Source organism: Telopea speciosissima, chromosome 7 (assembly GCF_018873765.1).
Source record: "Telopea speciosissima isolate NSW1024214 ecotype Mountain lineage chromosome 7, Tspe_v1, whole genome shotgun sequence".
NCBI lineage: Eukaryota > Viridiplantae > Streptophyta > Magnoliopsida > Proteales > Proteaceae > Telopea > Telopea speciosissima.
The window spans coordinates 23680533-23696687 of record NC_057922.1 but is presented as its reverse complement, the minus strand read 5'-3'; the positions used below and the strand labels follow the sequence as shown (position 1 = coordinate 23696687).

Genomic DNA, 16155 nt, shown 5'->3' with positions numbered 1-16155 from the left:
CTAGTTGACTTATCCTGATATAGTTACTTGTTGGAATACAAGATAATATGCCTGAAGGCCTATTTCTTATCCACCTTGATCTAATTGTGGGGGTTTGGTGTTTCACATCCTCTTCACGCGTTGCACCTTGGATCAATGATCAGCACTTTGTTCTTTAAGGTTTAGAGCTGTCAAGAGTAATTGGAGAGCATTTTTCTTATATTCTTACCACCATATAATCATGTACAGCAGTTCCATTATTTTTTTGGGGGGGGGGGGGGAGGGTGTTGTGGTGGTCTTGGACTCGTGGTTGTAGCAGATGTTCCATGGCTTTACATCTTTGCTTGTGTAATTTATTGTCATGAGTTATACCCTGTCTAACAGATAACATTTTTCCTTGCTAAAACAAATGAAAAGCCCAAAGTTTTCTTCTACGAGTCTACAGGTTTTTAAGCCTGGAGCGGTGGGGGTCCTTCTGCCTGGTGGAGGGTTGATGTGGCATGCCCGAATAAATTATAGGGTCTTCTGCACTGGCCATATCTATAATTCCCTCGTCAACGTAATCAACCATTGTACTTCTGCTTATGATGGAACTTCAATATACTATTGTTTTTTTTTTTAAAGAAACAATGCTTGGAAAAGTGGCTTTCCTGCCACATTGCATAAGATCATAGGGATGACCAGGTGAACATGTGAACATTTTTTTCTAAGCTGCAAACTGTTCTACCATGATCTTAGAATCATTTCAAGGGAGCAGTCTTTTCTTATTCTTTGAGAACTACAAATCTTGCTACCTAATAAAATTGGACTTCCTGTATTTTTAGTCTGAGTGTATCTTAAAACCTTCGGAGTCTAAAGCATCTTTCCGTTAATTTGACTTGACAAGTACAGACTTTATATCTCTTGCCAATTAGAACAATATTTTAGGGCTAAACTTACTAAAACAGCAAGTAGTTAAACCCACCCACAAGATAGAACCGTAGGGTATAGTATAAGACCAGAATATGCAACTAACAGTAACTAACAAACCAGAAATCTGATGGTCGTAAGACTAAGGTCGAACAACAGCCTAGTATAGGTGAACAACCCCTCAAAATATGGCTGTGATCCAACGGTTTGGTTAGGACATAAGGCAAGTTACTGAAATTGGTAAGTAACCTCACAAATTAGCAACTTACCAACAACTAACAAACTAGCCAGCAGATGACCCTCAATCCTTGGTCGAAGGTAGGGTACTGACAATGGAGTAACAGTTCAAAACCCGATGGATAATTGATGGTCAGATGTAGAGATAACACCACCACCACTAACAACAAAAAACTCAGCCTTATCCCAACTTAATGGGGTCGGCTACACGGATCCAATCAAACAGAGTAGGTAAAATTTGAGGATTGGACAAAAAAGGGGATGGAGAGATGGAAAAAGAGGGAAGGGAAGGGAAATGAGATGAGAATTGAAAAATGGGAAGTGACAAATGAACGATGCAAAATAAAATGAAAAGTGAAAGATAAAAGTGACAGATAGAAGTAAGAGGAAAGAGGCACGACCTAGCAAGTCAGGAGAATCTCAGCAAAATAGGGTCAGCTACATGGATCCCTGCCCTCCAATAGGCTCTATCCAAGGTCAGACTTGGTACAAGACATAGACTATGCATGTCCTTTCTCACTACTTCTCTTATGGTCATTTTAGGCCTGCCCCTTACTCTTTTAGCTCCTTCAATTGGAGTCATATCACGCCTCCTTACCTTGACGTCATTAGGCCTCCGTTGAACATGACCATACCACCTCAAACGACTCTCTCGGAGCTTATCATTGATCGGAGCAACTCCCAAGTCAACTCTGTTAAGATCATTCCTTACTTTATCCATCCTTGTTTTTCCACACATCCATTTTAACATCCTCATATCTGCCACAGCTTCTCAATATGACACTTCTTAGCTGCCCAACATTGTGCCCTATACATCATAGGTGGTTGTACAACAATCCTATAGAACTTTTTTTTAAGCTTTAAAGGAATGCATCGGTCACACAGCACTCCAGACGCACCTCTCCACTTCATCCATTCCACTTTAATTCTCTGTGAAACATCATCTTCTATGCCACCCTTCTTTATTTATGATTGATCCCAAATATCTAAAATAGTCACTTTTTACGGTATCTCTATTTTCTCAATTCGCACCATGTCAGTATCCATCATAGTGTGACTAAAATTACACATCATATACTCTGTCTTCGTTCTACTAATCTTAAAACATCTTGTTTCCAAGCTTGATCTCCATAGCTCTAACTTAGTGTTAATCTTTGCTTTTGTCTCATCCACCAAAACGATATCATAGGCAAAGAGCATACACCATGGAACCTCGTCTTAAATGCTCTTGGTTAGGTCATCTATGTATGCGCAAAAAGATGAGGGCTTAAGGCTGATACCTGATGTAGCCCAATCATAATTGGGAATTCCTTGCCCTGGTCTCCCACAGATCTCACACTAGTCACCATGTCCTCATACTTATCTTTTATTACATTTACATATTCACTCGATACCCCTGTCTTCACTAGAACATGCCGGATTAAATCTCTAGGGACTTGGTCATATGTTTTTTCCATGTCAATAGAGACCATATGGAGATCCTTCTTCCTATCTCTATATCTTTCTATAAGCCTCCTCAATAAGTAGATAGCTTCTGTCGTGGATCTATTTGCCATAAAGCAAAATTTTGTTCACCGAGATATGGGTCTCTCTTCTCAAACGGGCTTCAATAACCTTCTCCCAAAGTTTCATAGTGTGACTCATAAGCTTTATGCTTCTATACTTGTTGCAGCTTTGGATATCACCTTTTTTTTGTAGCTTTTCCTCCATTCATTTGGCATCTTCCTTGTGTTCATAGTCCTGTTAAACAATTTGGTTAACCAATAAACCCAACAACCTCCAAGGGTTTTCCAAACGTCTATTCGAATCTCATCTGGGATTGGAGTTCTCCCTGCTTTCATCTTTCTTAAGGCATCTTCAACTTCCACCATACTAAGTACTAACCTTTCTTACATATCTATGACGTGTGGTGCCTTGATGAATGATGTACTCATCCGGTTCATTTCTACTCAACCTATCTCCATTTAGTAGGTCACAAGTGTACTCATCCCATCTCTTCACGATGTCCTCATCTCTTACTAACACTCTTTAATGTAGTCCTAGGTAGGCAAGGCCTAATAGGAGCCAGGTAAGATCAGAATTCTGGAACTATTTGCTAATTAGGCAAATTTGGGGCTGTTTAGGGTAAAACTAGGGTTAGGGTTAGGGTTTTGAGCTAGGGTTTTATTTGGTAATGATGGGCAGGTTTTTAGGAGTCTATTGGTGTAGGTTTGGATTGATTTGGATGAAGTTGAAAATCTAGGGTTTTAGGTTAGAGGCCTTGTGAAAATGGAGTGTTTTCAGGATCTAGGGTTTAGGGATGGATTTTGGGAAAGGGGTTTATAGGGTATTAAAATCCAGGTTTAGGAGGCTTTAATGACATAAGAATATTAGGGTTTGGAAGGGTTTTAAAATTCTGCAGTTGGGCAAAATCGAGTTGCAGGTTTTCTAGGTTCAATGGAGTGGAGAAATGGAGGGGTTATAGTGGGGATTATGGACTGGGTTTAAGGTCGAGTGTATGGAGAGGTGTGGGGGATATAGGCTAGAAGTTTGGTTTGGAATTGATGGACAGGTCTGAAGTTATGAGGGAGTCCTAGTTGAGGTAGGAGTGCAGGTTTAATGGAGAATTAGGGTTGATGGATGGAGGGGGGGTGTGGATTAGGTTAGAGGATGAAGAGAGGAAGGATATATGCAGGAAATTAAAATTACTTACTGGTTTGATCTCTTTCAAAGGCAGCAGTAGCTTGAAGAAGCTCAATTGAATAAGAAGAAGGACCTCCCAATCTATAAGATGCAAGGAGTTGATCGGAGTCCACCAATCCCTTCACCTTGATATTACCCACAAGGTAGCCTTGATATTACTCACAAGGTTCACTCAACAGAGCAGAGCAGCAGCTATGGCAGCAAACAAAAACTTTTTCATTAATTAAATTCGTATTCAATACTTGGCCCCCTTAGAACCTTATATAAAAGACTCAAAATTAGACTTAGACACTAAAAAGGAATGGCCTAACCCAATCCTTAACCTATTAGCTAACTTAAACTGACTAGGAAATTGAAATAGACTCAAAATAGAGTCCTAATGACTTAAAAACAACTTATACTACTTAAAATAAAAGAAGATTCCCTACTAGCCAATAGGATATAAGAACCTCTTAGCCAATAGGATCACTTCACTTAAATTAGCCCAATTGAACCAATTGGATGCAACCAATTTAACCCGGTTCAATTAAAAACACAAAATAAAAACTAAGTATGGAAATAAACTAAATTAAGCTAAGACTCCTACTAAAACCCTAGGTTTAGGCTGGCTTCTTCAATTCGAGGAGGCTAGGATCTGCATCAACTCTCCCCGACTTAGAAACATTCATTTCCGATGAATGGGTGAAATCCATGCAATACTCTGACAACTTGGGGCTGAGCTTGTTGACATCATGAATGGGAGTCCAAGTACTATGCTTGTGTGAAGAAACTCGTCCATGAACCTTGTGATGAGGAGGAGGAAGCAACATGTGGGCAGCAGCTTCAACACTTCCCTGGCAGAATTCTGTTGAGGTTAGAACAGTGGGAATATGCTCTTCAAGTCGTGGGGCCTTCTCTTCGAAGAACCAAGGGGGCATCACAAAGTCCATGTGCTCAACCTCCATAGGGTCTTCAATATTGATAACCTTCTCATTCAGCCCCACCTCTTCAAGAACAGCAACTTGATTGTCATTGTCTCCCTGTGAAATGTTCCCAATTACCTCATCACAATCAACCACATCATCCATGAGAACTGGAGCAATCGTATGGACACCTCGAGTACCACCATCTATATCTTCAAGGTAACATTCTAAGTCTTCATCACTATCAGGGGGTAGTGCATATATACCTTGCTTATCGTGCCCTTCAGGGGTTTCCTCTGCCTTGGCAGCCACATTAACAGGTCTATACTTTTGTGGGCAATCTTTGGCATAGTGCCCAAGCTCATTGCAGTGGAAACACTTGTGGGGTTAATTGCTGTTATAGGAGCTTTACCTTTATGATCAACACGTGGAGGGGCTGTAGGGCGGGAAGAACTACCAACAGAGTAGCCTGATCGAGTAGAACCAGCAGTAGAATTTTCAGCTCGATTGTGACCAGTGGTAGTAGACATGAATGCTGAAAAAGTTTTGACAGTACCCTCAGTGGAGGAATCAAATCTTCTATTCCCAGCCAATAATTCTTCAGCCTTCAATGCCTTCTCGAAACAGTCCTTGATGTCCAGAACATCAACAACTCCAATAGCCCTAACAATATCAGGTCTCAATCCCAGCCGAAATCGAGATAACATTTGAATAACACTCTCTCTGGTATCAGTACGAGAAGAAAGAGAATCGAATTGCTGCATATACTAGGCTACAGTCATAGTCCCTTGCCAAAGGGAATTGAGTTGATCTTACATCTAAGCTCTGTAATGTCTAGGCAAATATTTCTCCTTCAAGTCATACTTCATGTCCTCCCAGTTAGTAGGTGCATCACCTAAGCGCTCCATGTCTGTCTCTGTCTTTCGCCACCATTCTCTGGCAGGGCCAATTAGTTTGGTACGTGCCAATCTCATCTTTCGATCTTCAGGCAAGTCATACCAGTCAAAATAATCATCCAGGGCAGCAAGCCAGTCATAGAATACCTGTGGATCACCATGCCCATTATACTCCTTTAGCTCTAGTTTGACCTTCCGTGTATCGTACCTCCTATTAGTAGCTTCATCTCTAGTGAAGTAGGATCTCATGTATTCCTCAAAGTTAGGTCTTCGAGGTGCTTTTGTAATTCTGTCCCTATCTTCTCTGTAGTCATCTCTGTTAGGTCTACGTCGGCCCCTGTAATCCCTGTCGTGTCTGGAATGATCTCTGTGGTCCTTGTGATGTCTGGGATGATCTCTACGATATTCATCCCTTCCCAGAGTTCCGTGTACTTCAGAATGCACTTGGAATCTATCCTCCTCTACATATAGAGGGTTACTTACAAGAGGCACAGCTTGCCTTTGTTCTTCAATCTGCAACCGATTACTGATCTTATGGAGCATGTCCATGATTGCAGCCATGGGATCAGGTGGGGGTGGTAGTGTTGGATCAACAACAGGGTTGCTATGTTCGTCCATGGCTCTGATACCAATTTAATGTAGTCCTAGGTAGGCAAGGCCTAATAGGAGCCAGGTAAGATCAGAATTCTGGAACTGTTTGCTAATTAGGCAAATTTGGGGCTGTTTAGGTTAAAATTAGGGTTAGGGTTAGGGTTTTTAGCTAGGGTTTTATTTGGTAACGATGGGCAGGTTTTTAGGAGTCTATTGGTGTAGGTTTGGATTGATTTGGATGAAGTTGAAAATCTAGGGTTTTAGGTTAGAGGCCTTGTGAAAATGGAGTGTTTTCAGGATCTAGGGCTTAGGGATGGATTTTGGGAAAGGGGTTTATAGGGTATTAAAATGCAGGTTTAGGAGGCTTTAATGGCATAAGAATATTAGGGTTTGGAAGGGTTTTAAAATTCTGCAGTTGGGCAGAATCGAGTTGCAGGTTTTCTAAGTTCAATGGAGTGGAGAAATGAAGGGTTATAGTGGGGATTATGGATTGGGTTTAAGGTCGAGTGTAGGGAGAGGTGTGGGGGATATAGGCTAGAAGTTTGGTTTGGAATTGATGGACAGATCTGAAGTTATGAAGGAATCCTAGTTGAGGTAGGAGTGCAGGTTTAATGGAGAATTAGGGTTGATGGATGGAGGGGTGTGTGGATTAGGTTAGAGGATGAAGAGAGGAAGGATATATGCAGGAAATTAAAATTACTTACTGGTTTGATCTCCTTCAAAGGCAGCAGCAGCAGCTTGAAGAAGCTCGATTGAATAAGAAGAAGGACCTCCCGATCTACAAGATGCAAGGAGTCGATCGGAGTCCACCAATTCCTTCACCTTGATATTACCCACAAGGTAGCCTTGATATTACTCACAAGGTTCACTCAACAGAGCAGAGCAGCAGCTATGGCAGCAAACAAAAGCGTTTTCATTAATTAAATTCGTATTCAATACTTGGCCCCCTTAGAACCTTATATAAAAGACTCAAAATTAGACTTAGACACTAAAAAGGAATGGCCTAACCCAATCCTTAACCTATTAGCTAATTTAGACTGACTAAGAAACTGAAATAGACTCAAAATAGAGTCCTAATGACTTAAAAACAACTTAAACTATTTAAAATAAAAGAAGATTCCCTACTAGCCAATAGGATATAAGAACCTCTTAGCCAATAGGATCACTTCACTTAAATTAGCCCAATTGAACCAATTGGATGCAACCAATTTAACCTGGTTCAATTAAAAACACAAAGTAAAAACTAAGTATGGAAATAAACTAAACTAAGCTAAGGCTCCTACTAAAACCCTAGGTTTAGGGTGGCTTCTTCAATTTGAGGAGGCTAGGATCTGCATCACTCTTGATGCACCTCACCTATTCGAAATCTGTACTCTTCCTTTCTCTCATCTTAGCTATCTTGTACATAGCTTTTCCCCATTCTTTAGTGTTTAGATTGGTATAAAGGTTTTTCATATATCTTCGCCCTAGCCATTCCCACTGTCTTCCTAGCTTCGTTTCTGGCATCATAATATCTATTTTTATCCTTTATTTCTTTAGTCCTTTGCCATGTTTTAAAACAAACTTTCTTGGTCTTAATGGTTGCTTGGACCTCAACAATCCACCACCAAGTCTCCTTAGGAGCCTGACGACTACCCTTTGTTTTCCCTAGTACATCTTTGCCAACCCTTTTAATTCAAGTCACCATCTCGTTCCACATTGCATTGGTGTCTTCCTTAAAGTCCCACTTTCCTTGTTTGACCATATTATCAGTAAATGTCCTTAGGGACTCCCCTTTTAATCTCCAACTTATCCTAGGGTACATAGGTTCACTCCTCCTACGCTTCTGTGCCCCGAGGCACATATCTAGGACCACCAGTCTATGCTGGGTGGTTAGGCTCTTCCTAGGTATAACCTTGCAGTCCTTGCATACTAGTCTGTCTGCCCTTCTCATTAGGAAGAAGTTATTTGGCTGGTATGATTCCTACTTTTATAGGTAACTAAGTGCTCCTCTCTGTTTTCAAAGAAAGTGTTCACAATGGAAGATCATAAGCTATCGCAAAGTCTAGGATTGAGGTTCCCTCCTTGTTCCTCTCCCCAACCCCATACCCGCCATGGGCACCTTCATATCCTCTACGATCCCTGCCAACGTGTCCGTTCAAGTCACCTCCATTAATAATCGATTCATCCTGTCCAGAGCCCTGTAATAGATCATCCATGTGTTCCAAAAATTGACGCTTACTACTTCTGTTCAATCCTACTTGGGGTGCATAGGCACAAATAATATTGACGACCTCTTTCACCAAAACCAGTTTGATGGATATAATCCTGTCTCCCAGATGTAGAGATAACACCAAAATTCTGAAATTAGAAACTAGGACAGAATTAACCAGTTACAGACTTGGAGGAGATCCAGCCACTGGATGTGGCTGAAACTGAGATCGAAGGGAAGTCCCAAAGGTAGGACTACACCCTCAAAATAAGGGTTGATTCTGTCGGTCAGAATTGGAGATGTTGAGATCTGAAGTTCTGCTGTAATATAACTCCACAGAAAAGGTGCCACAGGGTCAGGGATGATGGCACAATGTCTTCCCTTGGTGCTGGCTTGATGAGATCACACTTCAACTTCATAAACAACAAGCAATAACACTGCTGTAGCAGGTTTTGATCACTCCACGGAACAGATTTTGCAGCAGTAATAAAATAGAAACAAAAGAATAAGGAGGGAGGGAGAATAGGGAAGAATAAGGGGATATGACCAAGGCTTTTCACCCATGGCTTAGTCAATATCTCACTTAGCCCTATGACATCTCACCATGCTAACTGTCTCTCACAACAACAAAGGCACAAAGTCAATCAAAATTTCATTCATAAAATCACGGGGGTTAGGCTCCAAGGCCCTTACAATATAATATATAGAGGGTAATAGTGCCTCTAGAAAAGGAAAACAGCAAATTAGAAAGTGTCTAAGAACAACAGTCTTACACATGTAGTATGGCTGCCCTTACAATAAGGAAACTAGAAAATAGAAACAAAAGAAAATAGAAAAGGAAAACAGCAAATTAGAAAGTGTCTAAGAACAACAGTCTTACACATGTAGTAAGGCTGCCTTTACAATAAGGAAACTAGAAAATAGAAACAAAAGAAAATAGTAACTAATAGTAATGCAGTCGCGTTAGCCTGGCTGGATCAGAATGACCCACTTTGGAGACCCAAGCCGAGACGCAACTGGCCCAACCCGGTTTTCTGGTCTAAAGGGGGGCCGGTAGACCACATAGAAGTAGTTTTCTTTTATTGTAATCTTTTTTTTTGGGTAGATTATGTAGGACGGTAGGAGATAGCTTCCATATTTTAGTTTCCTTGTTTGAGTTTAGTTTCCTAGGTAGAGTAGTTTCCGTTTCTTAGTTTTGGAGTTTTAATTTATGTATTAGCATGTAACCTACAATGGTTTTTAGAGAATGAATGAAACTTTGACTTGAATGATTGGAGGTCGGCAGGGTTGCTGTACTGTGTTACATGAGCTACTGTTGGCGTACAATTTCTCTCTCCCCTCTTCCTGGTTCTTCTCATTCTATTTTTTTCCTTTCTTCATTCTTCTTCTAACCCTCTTCTTTTCCACATCTGTTAAGCAACGTGACCTACGATCAGTCCTTGCATAGATGGAAATTGGAACTGATCAAGTTCGTAGAGTTCCTAAACCCTAACAAATTTCCTGTTGTGAGTTGATTCCTGCCATCAAACTCACCTTTTTTCTTCCGCCACCGACCGTTGCACAGATCTTTATTTTATTGATTGGCACTGGGGGCAGATTCGTTGTTGCCTGAGATTCAGAGGGCCAAATGGTTGCGGTTCAAACCTTAGAATACAAAACCCTGTCATCTCCCTTACTGTAAAACCAAAACTGCAACAAACCTTTTTCGTTTCTGCCGCTAGCGTAAGTTTTCAGAGCTTGGAAAATGGAGGCCAGGTCTATGGAAGCCTGTGAGTACTTGAGTGTCGAGTCCTTAGTTGCAGGCTTGCAGCCAAGTCCTTCATCTCCTGACTAGAGTGGATCGTATGAACTGGGGGTCTTGCTGTCGTAATCGCAACGCCTGCTACTGGTTCAATCTCCCAAGGTAGAAGACAACCTACCTTTTGATGTATCTAGGCTGTCCGGCAGAAAACACAACCGCAGGTGTAGGGATTGAATAAAATAGTGGGATATTGATGTGTTGGGTTTTATTAAATTTTTATTTAGTTTAGTCTTTTATTTGAGTTATAATTTTAATTTGGAATCCTAGTATTGTTGGGAATCCTAATTAGACTCTGATTACTAGGTTTTTTTTTGTTCGGTCATTTGGCTATATATATGTAACAGCTCTTGAGAGCCACCCACTATTAAATGAATACAGAATTTGCTTTGAGCATTGTTGAAGTCTTGAGAGAGGATAGGTGAGAGGCCTAGGGTGAGATGCCCATTCCATCCCTCATCCTCTTCCATTGATTATTGATTCCTGCCCTAATTCTGTTAAACTTGATTTCAAGAGACTGCGAAGATTGCTGGGATTTCTTTCTACAAGATTCTTTCATCAATGCTTGAAGATTATCAATTGCTGCCAGGGTGTACTCTCATCAGCTGAACCATCAAGGGCATTCTTCACATTGGTCTAGGAGACTCTTAAAACCCCAAGTGCTGCTCAATCTCAGTTTCTCTTGTTCTGATCGGTTTCTTCCATTGAGGAGTTCAACTTAATTCTTCAAGAGATCATTCAACTTCAATTGCAGCTTCGGTATATTAATTTGTGGATTATATCTCTTGTGGTTATCAATTTGAGATCTCACCATTCTCCTCCAACAAATTTTAGATCCCATTGTTCTTTTTGTTGTTCTCTGAAGGTTTTCTATTTGATCCTGCCTGGGATTAGTCCTATTCTAGTTCTAGTCTTACATTACCTTTCTTCTTAACCCGTACAATAAGTTATTTCCTTTGTGTCACTGACCATAATAACCCCCATTGTTCTCACCATATTCTAGTCTTCCCTGTTTGACATAATTACTTTTATTTCTTTAGGACCGAAATCGCCCCTTCCATTTATTTCTATTTCCTTCATATCCTTTAATTAATTTTTATTCCAAGTGTACCTCTTGTCTTTATTTATTAATCATCAGTGTATCCTTCCCCCTATTTAACTACCAAGGAGCCTTAAAGATTATGTTTAATTACAATACTGCCACCGCTTATAATTGGGTTTTTTTTGTTCTGGTCAGTCTAACTGATCCAAACTGGGTTTTTGGAACCCAGGATTGCATCAAATAGGATCCTATCACTTTTGTAGTGAGATGGGTTTCAGTTGAGAAGAGAGGATTTGAGAGAATAGATTGGCTTGTCAAGAAGACTGAGGACCCAACTTTATTTATAATACGAGATCATTACAAATACTGAAAGATTGACTCAATCCTTATCAAGCACAATCAACACAATTAATATGTGCAAAATGAGCCTAGACACTGTAGCGTATCTAGTTACGATACACACCAATAGAACCAAGCCGATAAGTAAACTGAACCGGGCTACACTTTAACACTTCCCCTCAAGTTGGTGCATAGATATCTCGCATGCCCAACTTATCTATGCACCGACTTGGAAACAATAGGATGGAACGGTTTGATTGGTAAGCCCTAAGTGAAGACATCAGCTAGTTGGTTCTCAGTAGGAATAAACGGAGTGCATATGAGACCTGCTTCAATCTTCTCCTTGACTAAGTGTCTGTCAATCTCAACATGCTTTGTCCTATCATGCTGGACAGGGTTATGAGCTATATTGATTGCAGCTTTATTATCACAGTAGAGTCTCATAGGCCCTTCTGGTGCTATTCCTAGATCATGGAGGAGTTTCTTTAACCAAATGGGTTCACAAACCCCCTGTGCCATCGCCTTGTATTTTGCCTCAACACTGGATCTGGAAACCACAAATTGTTTCTTGATCCTCCAAGTTACCACATTCCCTCCAACGAAGTATAGTAGCCTGAAGTAGATCTTCGGTCATCAATAGAGCCAGCCTGTCAACATCAATACTCCAACTTTAAACATCCATTGTTTGAGAACAAGATTCCTTTCCCGAGAGCTGACTTTAAATGTAGAATTCTGTATACTGTTTCAAGGTGAGCAGTCTTCGGGTCATGAAGAATCCAGCTAATGATTCCCACAACATAGGCAATGTTTGGTCTAGTATGGGGGAGATAGATAAGTATTCCTACGAGGCATTGGTATCTCTCTTTGTCAACAGAGTCACCACCTGGGCTGCTCGGTTGGTGATTGACTTCAATAAGAGAATCAACAGGTTTACACCCAAGCGTCCCTGTTTCTTCAAGCAAGTCTAAGACATACTTTCTTTGAGATATGAAGATCCTTTTGTTGGATTGGGCTACTTCAGCCCCTAAAAAGTATTTGAGATGTCCTAGATCCTTAGTTTCAAATTCAGATGCCAACTGGGTCTTTAAGGGATGAAATTTTTGCTTTGTCATCACCAGTGATCACTATGTCATCCACATACACAATAAGAGCTGTAACCTTTCATCCTTGTGTTTGACAAACAAGGTATGATAAGAAACACGAGTGTGTTTAATGTAGCTCTAGATAGGAGAAGGATCCTACTAGAGGCCAAGCAACTGGATCAAAAAAGGGGCTGCTGGTTCGAATGGGTAGAATTGGGGAATTTAGGGTAGAATTAGGGTTGGGTTTATGGGAATGGAGTTAAATCTTATATGGTTTTAATAGGCAGGTTTAGGAGAAGCTAATAATATAGGTTTGAATGAAGTTTAAATAAAAATGTAAAATTCAGAAATTTAGGGTTAGGGTTTCGGGTTTTGGGTTTTAGAATTTAGGTTGAAATTAGGGTTTAAACTTGGAATTAGGGCAAGGGGCTAAGGTTGAGTTTTCTAAGGGTAGAGGAGAGGATTCGGCCAAGGTTTGATGAGTAATGGATGGCTGGAAGTAGGGGTGCAAGTTTAGCCCGTCGGCCCGGACCCGCCCTGGCCCGCCCTGAGCCCGAACAGGGTCTGGGCTGAAATATTTGGCCCTGAGGGCGGGTCAGGGCTGAAAATTTCTGGCCCTGAGTTAGGGTCGGGTTGGGTTAGGGTTGAGGTCTTGAGCTAAGCTTGGCCCGGCCCGGCCCGACCCTGATTTAAGTTATACTATAAAATATATATTGATATAATTTATACATTATATACTTTAAATTTCACCCACATTTTTTTATATAATATATTATATATGAAGACAATAAGTGTTTTATATAATTTATTATATTATTATTTTATGTAAAGTTAATAAGTTCTTCCCAGCCCATTCCAACCCATGCATTTCTTTCCCCCTCCCCATGATCAGGGCCAATCAGGGTCGGCCTGGCCCAACCCTGAGGGCGGGTCAGGGTTGGATTTTTCTGGCCCTGAGTCAGGGTCGGGTCGGGCCTGGGCCCAGCTAAGGGAACTTAGGGTTGGGCTAGGGTTTTATAAAGCCCGGTCCAACCCGACCCTGTTGCAGCCCTAGCTGGAAGTACTGGTTCTGGAATTTAGGATTTTTGGGGAATTAATGAATGGTGGGGAATTAGGTTTTTTGAGGGGAGAATGGATGTAGGGTTAAGGTCAAGTGGAAGGATTACTGAGCAGGATCTGTGGTTGAAATTTGAGTGTAAACTGATGGGGGAATAGGGCTGGACAGGGTTAAAGGTGATTAGGGTTTATGAAATTCAAACAAAAACAAAGGGGAATCGATTGGGGAGGGAGGAAGTAGAGGGTTAGAAACAAAATTGGGTCTCAAACTTACAGTAGAATCCACTGGCAGCAAGCTTGGACAGCAGAGAAGGATAGAACCACCTTCAATCTTAGGAACCCTCCTAGCCGTCACGGCAGAAGGAGTCGTAGGAGATCCACCTACCCTTTCCACCTTGATAGAACCACAAGGATGTACACTCTCAAAGAGCAGCAGCAGCAACAAAGGCAGCAATACAATTTTTTTTTTTTAATTCATAAACTTGTGGGGGAGCCTCCCACGATTTAATATTTATAATAAAAGACTAATTGCCAAATCCTAATACAATCTAAACACTTCCCTCACTTCAATCGTGGAAGGGAATGACTACAATTAAAAGCTAATAACTTAAAACAATAAAAGACCTAGTGCCCTCTTGATAACCTTACGGGTGTGTCTGTTTTGGTTATGTGTTGAGAAACAGCAGAACAGTTTTTTCATTTTTTGTGCTGAGAAACCGTTTTTGACCCGCTTGGTAAACCTGTTCTGGAGAACTGTTCTCCTTTTTCACTTTTTTTTTAAACCAAGGACTCTGTATGCTGATTATAACAGGTGGTACATGAGCTTTGCTCTGGAGAAATCTGAAGATGATACACCCTTCAATCCTCAAATTCTTCTGCTCAAAAAGCCAAATTTGAATGTTGAATTCAGAAGGAGGAGATTTTAAAATTTCAAGAGACAAAAGGGAAACTAGTTACAGAGGTACAGAGAGAGCGAGAGAGCGAGAGAGCGAAAGAGCGAGAGAGCGAGAGAGAAATTCAGAGAGAGCGAGAGAGCGAGAGAGAAAGACAGGAGAGATTGGGTACCTGGTGAGGTCGTCGATGGATCTAGCACGATGCCAATATCGCTGTTAGGGTTTTCTTCTCAGAGCCTGTGAAGAAGACGAAGCCTTCTTGTGTCTAATGAAAACTCAAAATGAGTGGGGTGAAAATATCGGGCACAGTTTATCAAACTTGTGCCCAGGAATGATGGAACATGTCCTACATGTTCTGTCAAAAGTCTTCCAGAGATCATAAATTTTGATTTATCCTCCCAAGAACATAATCAATGAAGCACTGTTTATCAAGTGCTTTTTAGGTGTTTTTCCGTTTCTTAGAACGGAAAAACACCAGAAACTGTTTCTCGTAAGGTTATCAAGCGGACTCCTAATTGTTCCTAATAACTTTAAATAAAAGACACTTAATTAAATCACTTAAATTGAATCAATTGGATACAACCAATTTGAACCAGTTCAATTAAAAAACATAAAAAATAAACTAAGTATTGGGCTAATCCCGTGTGCAACCTATGTACCCCTAGTTTAAGCCCATTAAAGCTTATTACATAGAAAATCCTTGGGATCAAAGGCCCAACATATATATATATATATATATATCCCAACCCTAGACTTATTTCTAAAGAAATAAGCCTATTTCGATGATGAATCTGCATCAGTGTTTAGCCAGCTCACACACATCACAAGTAAAACTTCCTAGTGGACAATGTTTTATAAAGGAAGGAAACAACAATCCAAAATAGGAAAAGTAGGGTGCCCCAAATGGCGGTGCCACTGATGTAATTGCTGAAGATGAGAGTCAGCTCGAAGAGTGTGTGCCGAGACTAGAGGAGATGTTGCAGGAAGTACTAGATCCAAGTAGTAAAGGTCATCTCGCACCTTACCATATCCAATTGTTGCCCCCATCACCAGATCCTGAAAGACACAATGAGTGGAAAAGAAGTGAACACTGCAGTTTAAGTCAACAGTTTGACAGTAAATGGAAAGTAAATTAGCATAGAGATTAGGGACATGAAGGACAGATTGAAAAGATATGCAGGAGAACATGGTACAGTACCTTTACCAGAAATGGCAGAGAGGGATCCATCAACGACTCGGACCTTGTCCTTACCTGAACAGGGTGTATGTATTAAACATGTCTGAAGAGCTGGTCATGTGGTCCAAGGCTCCGGAATCTTGGAGCCAAGAGGGATTAGGATGGGATGAAGCAAGGAATATACCTGACTGGGCAAGGTATGAAGCTGGGGTGGAAGATGCCGTAGGAGCAGCAGTACCCATCTGAGCCATCGTACGTTGGAGAGCCACCAACTGTTCGGACGAGAAGGGTGAAGAAGTAGGGGCCACCGATGTAGGACAGTCACTGGCATCAGCCACGTGGGCCTGAGAGCGTATGGTGTCTTGTTTCCCAGCATGTCCC

The 16155-nt window shown here is 41.0% G+C and overlaps 1 protein-coding gene across 3 annotated transcripts in view; it reads left to right on the top strand.

Moving 5' to 3' along the window:
- LOC122667306 (26S proteasome non-ATPase regulatory subunit 1 homolog A-like) overlaps window positions 1–16155 on the top strand; it is a 43343-nt gene that overhangs the window by 6060 nt on the left and 21128 nt on the right. The window lies entirely within an intron of this gene.